The sequence below is a fragment of the Mus musculus genome, chromosome 2 (genome assembly GCF_000001635.26).
Source record: "Mus musculus strain C57BL/6J chromosome 2, GRCm38.p6 C57BL/6J".
Classification (NCBI taxonomy): Eukaryota; Metazoa; Chordata; class Mammalia; order Rodentia; family Muridae; genus Mus; species Mus musculus.
The window spans coordinates 38,138,600-38,151,211 of NC_000068.7; the positions used below are offsets into that span (position 1 = coordinate 38,138,600).

General features: G+C 37.9%; 1 protein-coding gene across 20 annotated transcripts in view; it reads right to left on the reverse strand.

Annotated features, from left to right (window-relative positions):
* Positions 1 to 12,612, reverse strand: part of Dennd1a (DENN/MADD domain containing 1A) — a 488,421-nt gene that overhangs the window by 339,610 nt on the left and 136,199 nt on the right. The window lies entirely within an intron of this gene.

Genomic DNA, 12,612 nt, shown 5'->3' on the forward strand with positions numbered 1-12,612 from the left:
GAAAAGAGACTGTATAAAACACCCATTTTAATGGAATTATAAAAATAAATTAGCCACATACAAAACTCCCATGATACCATGACACCAAAAGGCATATTTTAACTTAATACACATTCTTTTAAAATACCATGTGTTCATTCATTGCCAACATCAGCAGCTACAAAGGCAGCCATCTTTTACTCCTCAAAAGTTTCAGGTACAGAAAGCACTTCTCTACTCTATGCTGGAGTTGCTCTGGCAAAAGACCTCAAAAGATTTTTGAAAGAAAGGACCCCCATGGCTACAAGAAAGCATTGTGCTCTACAGCAGAGTCAAAGAAATCGAATATGCCCAACTTATTACTCACTACAATATAGAAACTACTTGCCACTTTCTTATGTCAAAAGTAATAACCAAACATGAACTTAACTGACAAATAATATTAGAACAAATATGGAAATGACCAGTATAGGCTGAGTATAACCCACCTCCCACAAACTCTCCTTTCTATACAACAAAGTAGTAGGGTAAGAGGAAAGAGGGTATGTAGGGAAAATGCAGGCTTCGTGTTTGCATATTACCGTATGTTTCTTCATGTTTGTGATGCCACAAGAGCTTGATATTTCAATTTAAGTCAAACAAGATGGTAGTGTGCTGTCAGAGGGGCAAAATGAGCATCTATCTGGTAATAGGCATAATCACATGATTTCAATCAGAACTAAATATCTACTTCTGAGTTTGGGGAGAGAAAGACAAGAAAGGAAAACAACCAATGTTCTTTGTAAATAAAAGCTGCCAAAATAAACCAATTTTCTGCATTCTGATGCTTGCATTATATATAAATATTCAGTTACCTTATCCTCTTTGTCCAAAGAAAAACACAATTATTCAGATATGGAAAGACCACTCTCCAAAGGAGGGGGGAATAAAACCCTGATTTGAATATTTTTTGAGCCTTCTAGTTATTGCAGAGTAAACCAGAATCTTTCAACACTAATTTTACTGAGGAAATAATCATCGACCAGTTACCAACCCCCCTTTCTCTCAACAACTATGTTTGGCTAGGGAACTTGGTTTGTAGATGTCAATTTTGCTGTTTTTCTCCCCCTCACAAGCTTTTTCAGCCAGCCAGCCTCAGCTCAGCCTCCACTCCTGTAACATAAAGGGGATCTCAGAAATGCAGGGCAGTGGATGAAATGTAAACGACCTCATTGCAAAGGCGGGGGTGGGGAGGACTGTGTGCAGGTTCTCTAGATCAATTCCCAAGTTTATATTTTCATAAATCTTTTTAATATACAGTTTGATTTTTAACATTTTAATGAGCATAAATAAATAAATAAATAAATAAATAAATAAATAAATAAATAAGAATCTATAGTAGCTAGTCACCACAGCTAAAGTGCAGGGCATGAACTAGATCCCAGGAGGGAACCAGTACACCGTGTCACCACTGGCTTTAGGACATTCGCCACCTGGTTCCATGTCCCCAGGTTCCAACTCTTTTCATAATCAAAACACTGCTGACATTATAAACCCCAGATGGGTTTTCTAAAATCCCTCCCAATCAATAGATCCAACACATAACTTATTGGAGACAACACTGAGCTCATTGATTAAGGTGAGTTTGGTAGCAAAGTTTTCAAAATAAATGAGACAAGAAAATAGCAGTCAACCTCTTTGTGTCACCAGACAATTTATGAAATAGGCAATTTTCAAAATGCTTTTCTTTCTAAAGAAATATATGAGTTTTCATGTGAGAAGAAGCAGGAGCGGGGAGGGGAGCAGTCACACAACCCTTTCAGTTATGCATATATTAAGCAGCCAGCTGTATGGGAGCAGGAAAGCAACCTCCACAAAGCTCTGTCCACCAGGAGACCAAGTCAACACAGCCAAGGCAACGGAAATCAGAAATGAACTCAGGGCTAATCTTGGTCCACTCTGGGTTCATCTTACCTAATGGAAAATCTCACCTTAGGTCAGAAAGCCCATCAAGAGAATTTTCCTCACTGTAGAGAAAGAGGGGTATGTTCCAACACTGAGACATTCTCTGAAGAACTAAGTAAAGTTTTATATTTATAATATCTATTATAGAGTCCTATGTGGGAGTAAAGCTTTGAAGACCAAACTCAATGAATTTATCTGAGACTGTTAATCATGAAGTTTCACCGTGTCTCTCTAAATGTAGGCTTTGAAGGGATATGGGTAATCCTGTAACAGACATCCTTTCCTAAGCCAAATACTTTGTTTTCATCTTCAATGAAACCTATAAACAAAAATAACTTCTATTTCGCAGATGAAAACAGCAGTCAGACACAGACATACATACCCCACAAGTAACTACCCTCTGAAGGACAAATGTGCCAGCTGACCTTACAGTGTCTGTCAGTAAAGTACACTGAAATGAGGCATAGCCCCCATAATTAAAAGAAGGGAGGGGGAAAGATGTGCAAGAAAACATCTAAGAAGTATTGTGAATAAATAAATGTATTTTAAAATATATAAAACTACAATTAGCCTTTCAGGGCATCCTAAAAGCTTACAGAGCAGCTGACCATTTACCTTGGGGGAGAGAGGATAAAAAGGAAGGCAGCCAGTGGGAGAACATTTCCTCAGCTTTATATTTAATTTGTTTGTTAATTTCAAAATCATAGGTACATGAGGAAAAGAGAAGCTCAAATTCCTAGCATACTGTGTTCAGATTGGTTTTTAGACGCGTGAGGAAAAGCCGACCTTCCCACTCCTCCAAGCAAGAGCAGCATCACTGACGGCACGGGAAAAACCCAAGCTGAAAGTTACAGAGCACACATGATCCAAACATACAAAAAGCTAACAGGATTTGTACTTTAGGCCATTTCAAGCTAAGGCCAGGGACTCCAAGGAAAAGCTAACAAAGGTTTTTAGTGTTTATGATTAAGAACAGTAAAGCAGAGGCTCCTGGAAGCTTAATTAGCATAAAGTTCAAGGATGTTAATCACAAGTTTCCTAACTGTAAAATCAGTAAATAAAATTTTATTTTTCAATAGAAGCATCAAATTAAATTCAAGATCCATACCATGGTTAAAATCTCTTATTTTTCATCTCCCAGTGAGAAAAAGAGGCTTTGAATAAGGGGTTTCACAGAATGGTCTTTCAACATGAACATGAAAGCCAGGTCAGTTTTTAGCAACACTGCTCAAATGCGCTGTGCTAATGTTCTCTTTTAGGAATATTCAATATTTACTCCCAGCTTACTTTTTATAAATTTTAGTTTTTAGCAATACATGTAATTTTGAATTATACCTAACATTAGAATCAATGTGGTAATGTAAAGATAACATTAGAATCAAGTAAATTCATCATAACCTATAAGTGTATCATGCAATTTCTTTCATATAATCTTTTTTTTAAATTCATGCTGGGACCAAGCCCATAGCCTTGGCATTTCAAGTGAGTACTCTACCAGAGAATGACCTTCCTAATATTCTAAACATATGTTAACTTTTTACATACACTATCAAAGACTTTTAAAGATCCACGTTTGCACAATAGTGTATGACCTCAAGTTCAAAGTAAAAAAAAAAAATCCATGTTTTTTAAAAAAACAAATTTAGTTTAACATCTTTCCTTTCATCCAACTAACCCCTGCAGACAGTTATTCTGTGGTCACAGTGTTAAAGAGCATCCTCGATTTCAAAAGTTTATCTAACCAACTTTAAACTCCACAGCAAAGAGTTAAAAACCAGAGAGGCCTGTGCCAAATGCCAATACAATTTTTAGGGCTGGTGTCAAACAGTTCCAAAGTAAACAAATGATTTGGTTACCATTTCATACAATTCACATTTTGTGACATCAGTGGTACAGAAATAGACTTCACTTTACCCTTCTAAACTGTTTTAGCTTGATCGTTTCCTTAATCATTTATATTCCTGTTATCTGAGCAAGTGTGTTACCAACAATTCTAAAAGGAAAGGGAAAAGGTCTCAAGTCAGCAAATACCAAAGCAACAGGGTAGATGCAGTAAAACTACAAACACAATTTCCCCCAAGAAGTTATTTGCCCTCAGGAAAATACTATTTAGAGAAAGGAAGAAAGAGAGAGAGAGAGAAAGAGAGAGAGAGAGAGAGAGAGAGAGAGAGAGAGAGAGAGAGAGAGAGAGAGAGAGAGAGAGAGAGAGAGAAATGAAGGAAAAAGAGCACTGATAAAATACTATTTTGTAAGCATATTAAAAGCTGTCAGCTTTTAAATATTTTAAATGCACACAAAAATGTGCACAGATGGGCATCTTTTCTGCTCACATTAGTCTAGAAAAAAAAATCTTTCATTATCAAGCTCAAAGTCCTTGAATTTTTTAAACTTAATTGTGCCTCTATTTCTTAGAATTCACACCCCAAGGCCAAAGCTTTCCTGCCACCAGTCCTTCAAATCTGACTTGGACATTACACGGGAGGAGGCTCCAAGCCTCCCTGAGGTCTCACTCCTTTTACAACACACGAAAAAGCAGTCGATAATGGGCCCATGCTGAATTCACTGCTCCCCACGTCTCCTCTTGGGACACAAGCCTAGCAGATGTGATAAAAACTGTGTCAGAGAAGTGGCTCTAGTTTGTGCCTTAATGACAACTTAAACCTCTACACCAATACAACCAAGAGATGAACAGAGCTGCCTGTTACCTCTCTCTGCTGCCAATCTTCCAATACCTTGGAACTAAATTAGCGCCTCTCCCCACAACTTCCCCTGCCACCCCTCAAAACCTATTCTAATTTTAAAAGATAAATGAGTTCAGAAAACACACTGGTGGCACAAGTGTCTGGGTGCTGTGTGTGTGGATGTCCTATAATTAAACGCTGACACATATTTCATAGAGTTTGTATTTTCTCAAGGTATGATTGAACATTCAGATGTCATAAAAGACTGCCTACTAAACTCCCTCTGATCACCACCCCAGTACCCATATTCACATATACCGCTGGGAGATTTACAGCCTCCAAAAAAAAAAATGCTTCAAGGTCTAAAGATTATTTTTAAACATGTTCAAACATAAGAGAGGTGATATTCCAAGTTAATGAAACATTCTAATTATTAAAATTTATACAGGACAATTTCTTAAACCATAGGCGGTTATACTTTTCTTTTAACTCATAAGAACTCTTTGTCTTATCTAATGATATGGTACCATAAAAATCTATTTAAATGTGTACCTCTGATAACATTTTCTAAATTCTATAATTCAGCCTTCAGATGATGGGTCTTTTAACCCAGTATCTTGAAAGCCTATTCAGCCACAATTGCATACCCACTTAATCAGCAATCATTGTTCTGGGATGTGGGACTTTGTTGTCAAGACAAGCACCAAAACCTTTAAAAAAAAATTTTTTTTTTTTTCAGAACTGGCATAAGAAAAAAGTGATCTTTGTCAGACAAGGACAAATTTATGCAAATCTTTTATAAACATTCACAAACATTTATTTAGCTTTTGAAATGTTGGCCTCATTTGAGAGCATGAAAATGAGGGGGAAGTAGAAAAACGCAAAGGACAGCTTAGAAGCTGGCACGCTACATAAATATTCAGAAGGAAGATTATAGGATTCATGTTAGGCTGTCTTAGGCTTCTCCAAAGTCCACATAGAATAGCAAAGAACAAAACTAACGAGAAGTGCAGCAGATGTTAGACAATGCATCGGCCTCTTTTCCTCTCTCACTTGGCTATACTTGGACGCTTTTATATTTCCTTTCAATATGGTTAGGTCATTCAAGGATTCTCCTATAGACTCTGTATTGTGGCTACAGATCTATAAGCTGGGGGTCTGTCAGCTTTCCAAAAGTTTCCAATGAAAAGGCATTATGCAAATTCTACCTCTCTTACCCTCTTTCAGGGGGGAAAAAAGCCTCCAGTATGCAGTCATCAGAGTATTGGAAGCCCCAGCCTTCATTTCTGTATGGCTGTGTTTGCCTCAGGGCCACGCTGCTTGTTTTGACAGTGGATCCCCCTAGATAGTTGGGATTAGTCGAGCTTGTTTGGATAAACTTGAAATCAAGGCCTTCTCTAGGTAGACAGCTAGATGTAGCTACCGAGTTTCCAGCTGCCTCCTCCTTTCATCCCCAAACAACTGCAGATTCACAGTAGCTATCACAGCCACAGGCTATGTCACATACATAAGTACAAAATTAAAGGCTGCTAAAAGAAGCCTTTGTAAGTCTTAGTGCTAAAATAAGGAATCTGTACTGCTTGGTTTATACAAATTATTCTAGCACTACCAGTATGGAACTGAACCTATCAGTTAACAAGGCATGTTAATCAAGGCTCCTAGCTTATTCTGATAGACAGGATCATGGTTTAGTATTCACCTAACCTCCACTTATTAGCTCTTACATGAGGATAATAGCTGAAAATGTTGAAAAGGAAATAGCAGTCTTTATTTATCCAGTGCCAGGGAATGTTAGAAAGATACCATCAACAAACACTGCAAGCAGAAAACAGGAATCAAAGTGTAAATATTAGACCTGCTTTGGAAAGAGTATTATTTAGGAATGATTAAACAGGGTTCCACTGCACAGCCATCTCTATTTCACAACTAATATTTCTCCAATCTTATAATGAAAGGAGGACAGGAGGAGGAGTTAGGACTGAGGAAACTTACAGTCAGAACACACTGATGGCATTCTGTTACTGAGACAGAAGGCAGGTGATATGAAACACTAGCAAAATAAGAAAACTATGTAAGAGGTTTCCTAAAATCTAGCATTCAATATTTTACACTTTTTTAATCTCTTCAAAAGGCTAGCAAAATATAAGAAAATAATTCAACCTCATATATATGTTTAATTTACTTTAGTTTCAACACACACAAACTAGCAATTACCTGTGGCTGCTTGCGACCAGCAAAGGCTTTTCTAGAACATTTTCTAGATTTTTTTCTGTGACCCATAATGTTTGTAAGTCCTTTTCCCTTACAATGTCAACTCACACAAGGCAGCTTTCAATCAAATCTTTCACTCATCATCATGTATTCTCAGGAGTCAGCAGCTTAGGTCACTATTTCAAAGAGAAGCCCTAAGTACTGAAGCTATTCTAAAGCTCATTGTCATGGGCTTCATTTCTTGGATAACTTACAACATAAAGATCTGTTTAAGAACATACCACTTTTTCTCTAAAAGCCTGCAGCAAATATCCCAGGGCTTGGGATCAGTTACACTTTCTAGCACATAGTCTACTTTTAAAACTACTAAAAAGGGTCAAAAGGAAAACAATAACGTAATTTGAAAGTGACATTAAAAAAAAAAAAAAAGCAGCACCAGCACATTCCCACAGCCAGGCGTGGTAGTACACACTTGCAACCCTAGTACTCAGGAAGCCGAGGCACAAGGATCGCAAACTTGAGAAAAAACAAAACAAAACAAAACAAAACAAAACTAAGCTACACAGTGAGGCACTGTCTCAAAACACCACTGCCAACACACCTACCCACCTAATCACTCCAACATACACATTTTTTTTTAAAAAAAGTATTACTGAAAACACTAGTGCCAGGTTTCTAGTCAGAATCTGACCAGCTGACTACAGTGAGCAAACCTGAGTAAAATGCCAGCCATACAAAACTGAAGAGGCGAATGAGGAGAAAGAGGAAAAAGAAGAACAAGAGGAGGAGGAGGGTGAAAAAAGAAAACAGGAGAGAGAGAGATAATGAGAACTAATATTACAAAGACTCAGCAGTATCCCAAACTCTAGAAACCCTAAGACAATGATTATTAACCTGTGGGTCATGACCTCTTTGGGGATCAAATAATCCTTTCACAGGGGTCACATATCCTGCATATCAGATATACATAATGAGTCAAACAGTAACAAAATTATAGTTATGAAATAGCAATGAATTCATTTTATAGTGAACAGTTAGTTACCACAACATGAGAATTGTATTACAGGGTCACAGCATTAGAAAAGCTGAGAAGCACTTTCCTAGGAGGTAAAAGGACATTGTTAACCATACTGGTTCCATGGTGAACCGGCAATCACATGTGACAGTTGCTAAGTGGCCAAATGTCTACTAAAGGCCTTTAAATCAGAAAACTTCTTAAAATATACAACAAAACTGTAAGATTCTTTTTCAACACCTAGCATTCACAAATGTTTTGTGGCTGGACCTATCATAAAAGCATTTCCTCCTTTCCTTCACAATCCCCAAGTGAGGTCCATGGCTTTTCTAAGCCAACAATTCCACAGTCTATGAATTTGTCACCGTCTTTCCACTTGAGATTCATTCTGTTTGTAATTACTTCTGAAGCAGCATTAGAGGAGGGGAACTGTTTTCCTAATGCCCCACTCACTACTCTGTCCTATTCCATTACTTGTCCAATGTTCTGTTAGATGAAGAAAGTGGACAGCCTACTTCTTGGACCCCTCTCAAACCCTTTTCCATTTAATCCATTTCCTGGGACTTTCACTTTCTTCCCTCTTTGCAGCCTCCTCTACCTACGCTGTAGCTTCCACAGGTAAATTAGTAGGCTCAGTCCTCTGTTCTGGAAAGCCTCCCCAGTTCTAGGCCCAATTTCAACATGTCAAAGATCCAGGCTTACCACCTATACAACTCTGACCCATTCCATCTGAACAAGAAAGGTTCTTGGAGTACCACTGATTCTTTCTGGGGGTAGATGATCTATTTGTGTGACTAAGATTCAAACACTCACCATGGCTGTTGGATTTCAAGATAACTTATGAAGAAACACCTTAAGGTCCCCGAAACCTTTAAAAGTGTTTGAAAATATGGCAGAGAGTAAAGCAGCCCCTAAAATCAGGTCAGATCTACTTTAAGACCATCTTAGAAAGAAATGGCAATATTTTCCTAAGTGTATCACTTAAGCATGTTGCTGAACAGGTTATTTAGTAGCAAACAATGTGCTACAAACTAGGAATGAGACAGACACCAGGTATGGTGTGACCCTTATCCACATGGAATGTAAGATCTAACTGAAGAGAGAGGCTAATGAAATAAATGCATGGATAGATCATTTAAACTGCACAGGAGCTGAGAGAAAAGAATGGAAAGCTCTAAACAAAACAGCAAAGTTTATGTATATTCTGATTTTCATATCTGAATTTAGACATAAGGGTCATGAATAACTTCTCAGAAAGTGACAGAGTGAGAGAAGCTCAAGGAGTGAGCAGAAATTCACAAGGCAAGAATGGGGAAGACATAGAAAGAGGGAGGCAAGAGCAGCAGCAGGAGCAAAGGCTACTGAGCAAGAGATCCCAGGACATGAGCTTTCAGGAAGCCTGGCAAGAAAAGAGGGAATGTAAAAACAAACGGATGGGTTGGCACAGGTCACAGCCCAAGGGATCCTATGTCCTGGAAGGTAGTGTTGACCTCATGCACTGGGACTCACTGGAGAGTGTAGGGCCTTTTGCATCCCACCTACACATAACTTTTCAACTCAGACCCATTCTCAGCCCATACAGGCTCTAGGCACTTCCTGTCTCTTGAGTTACTATAACAATCAGTGAATATAGCTGCAAATCCAGAGACTTGAATTTACTAGAAAATCAAGTGTTAAAAGTTAAAATTTATACATGACATCAAAAATGAAATAAATGGAGAAGACTATTCAAGCCAATATGTGTATTAGTAGTTTATATTGTTTATCACTCATGTCTAAGAATATGGATTATATAGATAATTTCAAAGATTATACTGGTATAAAGTATAAATTTTATCTGAGTATGGAACCAGCATATCTAAACTTTGGTTTTTTTTTTTTCTCATATGCCAGTGGTTATTTGTTTTTTGGGAGGTATGTAAGTGGCTACTACAAAGAAACTGAGACTCAGATCCTATATTAAAAGTTCTACCTATGTTCAATGAGTCTATTACTAATCCCATAAAGAAGTTATCCTCTTGTAGATGAATTCGACCTTGAACATGAATAAAATTAGCTTCATATAGACTGGTGGAGGAACAGAAGGCACTGTGCATCTCATACCTTGATTAGCATTCTGTCTCCCCAGTTTCAAATACATAAGATAGCTACAGCATGCTCACTGAAGCTAAAGCCTGTCACCTACCTTACTTTCTAGTTGCAACTGTGGAATTAAAGATTTATGCTAAAGGGTCTTACAAAGGAGCAAACTTACTCCTCTACCATACTTGTGTTTCCGTGTAATAAATAGCCTAGGATGCTTACAAGTTTTAGGTTACATGCTGTGGTATACCAGAGTTAAAAGAAAGAGAGAATAGCTTGTCTGGAAGACAAAGATAGAGTGACTAGTTCACCTAGCTGACTTGAGATGAGAAACTGAAAAAGAATGTTGGAAAGCTTAGTTTTCAATCACCTGATGTCAGGCTCATCATCTAAATTATTTCTTTGCATTCTAGGTCTTAATACAATTTCAGATATCATCACCTTCATATGGAGCATCAAAATCTTCTCTTCTTATCAGTGAGTGCATATTAACTGACTCACTGATAACTGGATATTACCCAGAAACTTAGAATACTCAAGATACAATTTGCAAAACACACAAAAATCAAGAAGAAGGAAGACCAACATGTGGATACTTCGCCCCTTCTTAGAATAGGGAACAAAATACCCATGGAAGGAGTTACAGAGACAATTTGGAGCTAAGACAAAAGGATAGACCATCCAGAGACTACCCCACAGGGGGGGGGGGGGGCGGGGAATCCGTCCCATAATCAGCCACCAAACGCAGACACTATTGCACATGCCAGCAAGATTTTGCTAACAGGACCCTGTTATAGTTGTCTCATGTGAGGCTATGCCAGTGCCTGGCAAATACAGAAGTGGATGCTCACAGTCATCTATTGGATGGAACACAGGGTCCCCGGTGGAGGAGCTAGAGAAAGTACCCAAGGAGCTGAAGGGGTCTGCAACTCGATAGGTAAAACAACAATATGAACTAACCAGTACTCCCAGAGTCCGTGTCTCTAGCTGCATATGTAGCAGAAGATGGCCTAGTCGGCCATCACTGGGAAGAGAGGCCCCTTGGTCTTGCAAACTTTATATGTCCCAGTACAGGGGAACGAAGGGCCAAGAAGTGGGAGTGGGTGGGTAGGGGAGCAGGGCGGAGGGAAGGTACAGTGGACTTTCGGGATAGCATTTGAAATGTAATGAAGAAAATATCTAATAAAAAAATTGAAAAAAGTAAATAATTATTAATAGCTAACTAACTGAGTAAATTAAATTTAAAAAAAAAAAAAACTTCTCTGTGTTTTATTTCCCTTGTGTTACAAATGGAGATTTCGAGATTTCTTTTTTTTTTTTTTTTTCCAAGACAGGGTTTCTCTGTGTAGCCCTAGCTGTCCTGAAACTCACTCTGTAGACCAGGCTGGCCTTCAACCCAGAAATACACCTGTCTCTGCCTCCCAAGTGCTGGGATTTAAGGCGTGAGCCACCACTGCCTGGCACAAATGGAGATTTCATAAATTTTTTATTTGTCCTATCTTGCTTAAATTTTAGACTGATGGGTCACAGTGTGGATACTATTTAGTTGTCTATTATTATTATAAAAAATTTTATCTTAACATACATGCACAGTACCACAATCCAAGAGCCATGAATATAAAGCAGGTAGGCATCCTAGCTTCCTGTCTGGAGGAGGAAGTTACACAGGCAAGTTTTGGGTCTTCTGATAGAAATAGAGACAAGGCAGGGAATAGAGAATTGTCTTAGCAATTAAGATCATTGGCTACCCTTCAATTCCAAGAACCCACATGGTAGCTCACAACCTTCTGTAACTCCAGTTTCAGGAAGTCCAGCACTTTTTATGCACTTTTTTAGCACCAGGCACATGGTATACAGATATACATGTGGGTAAAATATCCATGCACATAAAATAATTTTACTTAAGTAAAAGAAATACAATCATGGCAAAAGGAAAGTACTCTAGAGATACTAAAGAGGTGACTTGTAAATCACCACCTTTAAAAATGAGTCAGTATTTGCCAGGTAGGTGAGCTGTGTAAGATGACTTAATAGATAAAAGCAATGTGAAACATTATGTCTCATGTTTGCCAAGGTTGATAGGTAATAAATAATCCTTGATAAATAAAATTTTCTTCAAAGACAACACTATGTATGATTTCTAGTACCACATACACACACAAAAGAAACAATCTCAATATTTTTATAAATTCCTTTCATTTCCACTCACCAAGCCCTATGCCATGCCCACAGTCTGGACTTGTTATTATGTCACATTTGAAATCTGAAACTGGCTGAAGTTAGTTAGAAATTATAATGGCCAGAGGAATCTTTACCGTACTACATATAACCATTTCAAAATGAAAGGTACCCTAGTAATACAAAGACCATATACAACCAAAAAGGCTCATTTACAAGGATAGTGGGACCTATTACTAAATTTCTGAGGTTTTCAGCACCAGAGCCTTGACATATAGATTTTATAACTTCAATAAAAAGTTTAAACTACTTGAAACCCCTTTGTCACCATTTTAAAAGCTTTTACATTTTTAGTACATCTCAGTACATAAATATGCAAGGATGGTTCCCCATTCTTTCTTTCCTTGGCAAATAACTTGTGATCTCCTTTATGACTTCAAAGTTCATTCTGAACAGTATAGGTTTATCAAGGAGGACTTTTCCAGATCCTTCCATAGATGGATCTGGAAATCTAGAAGCAAA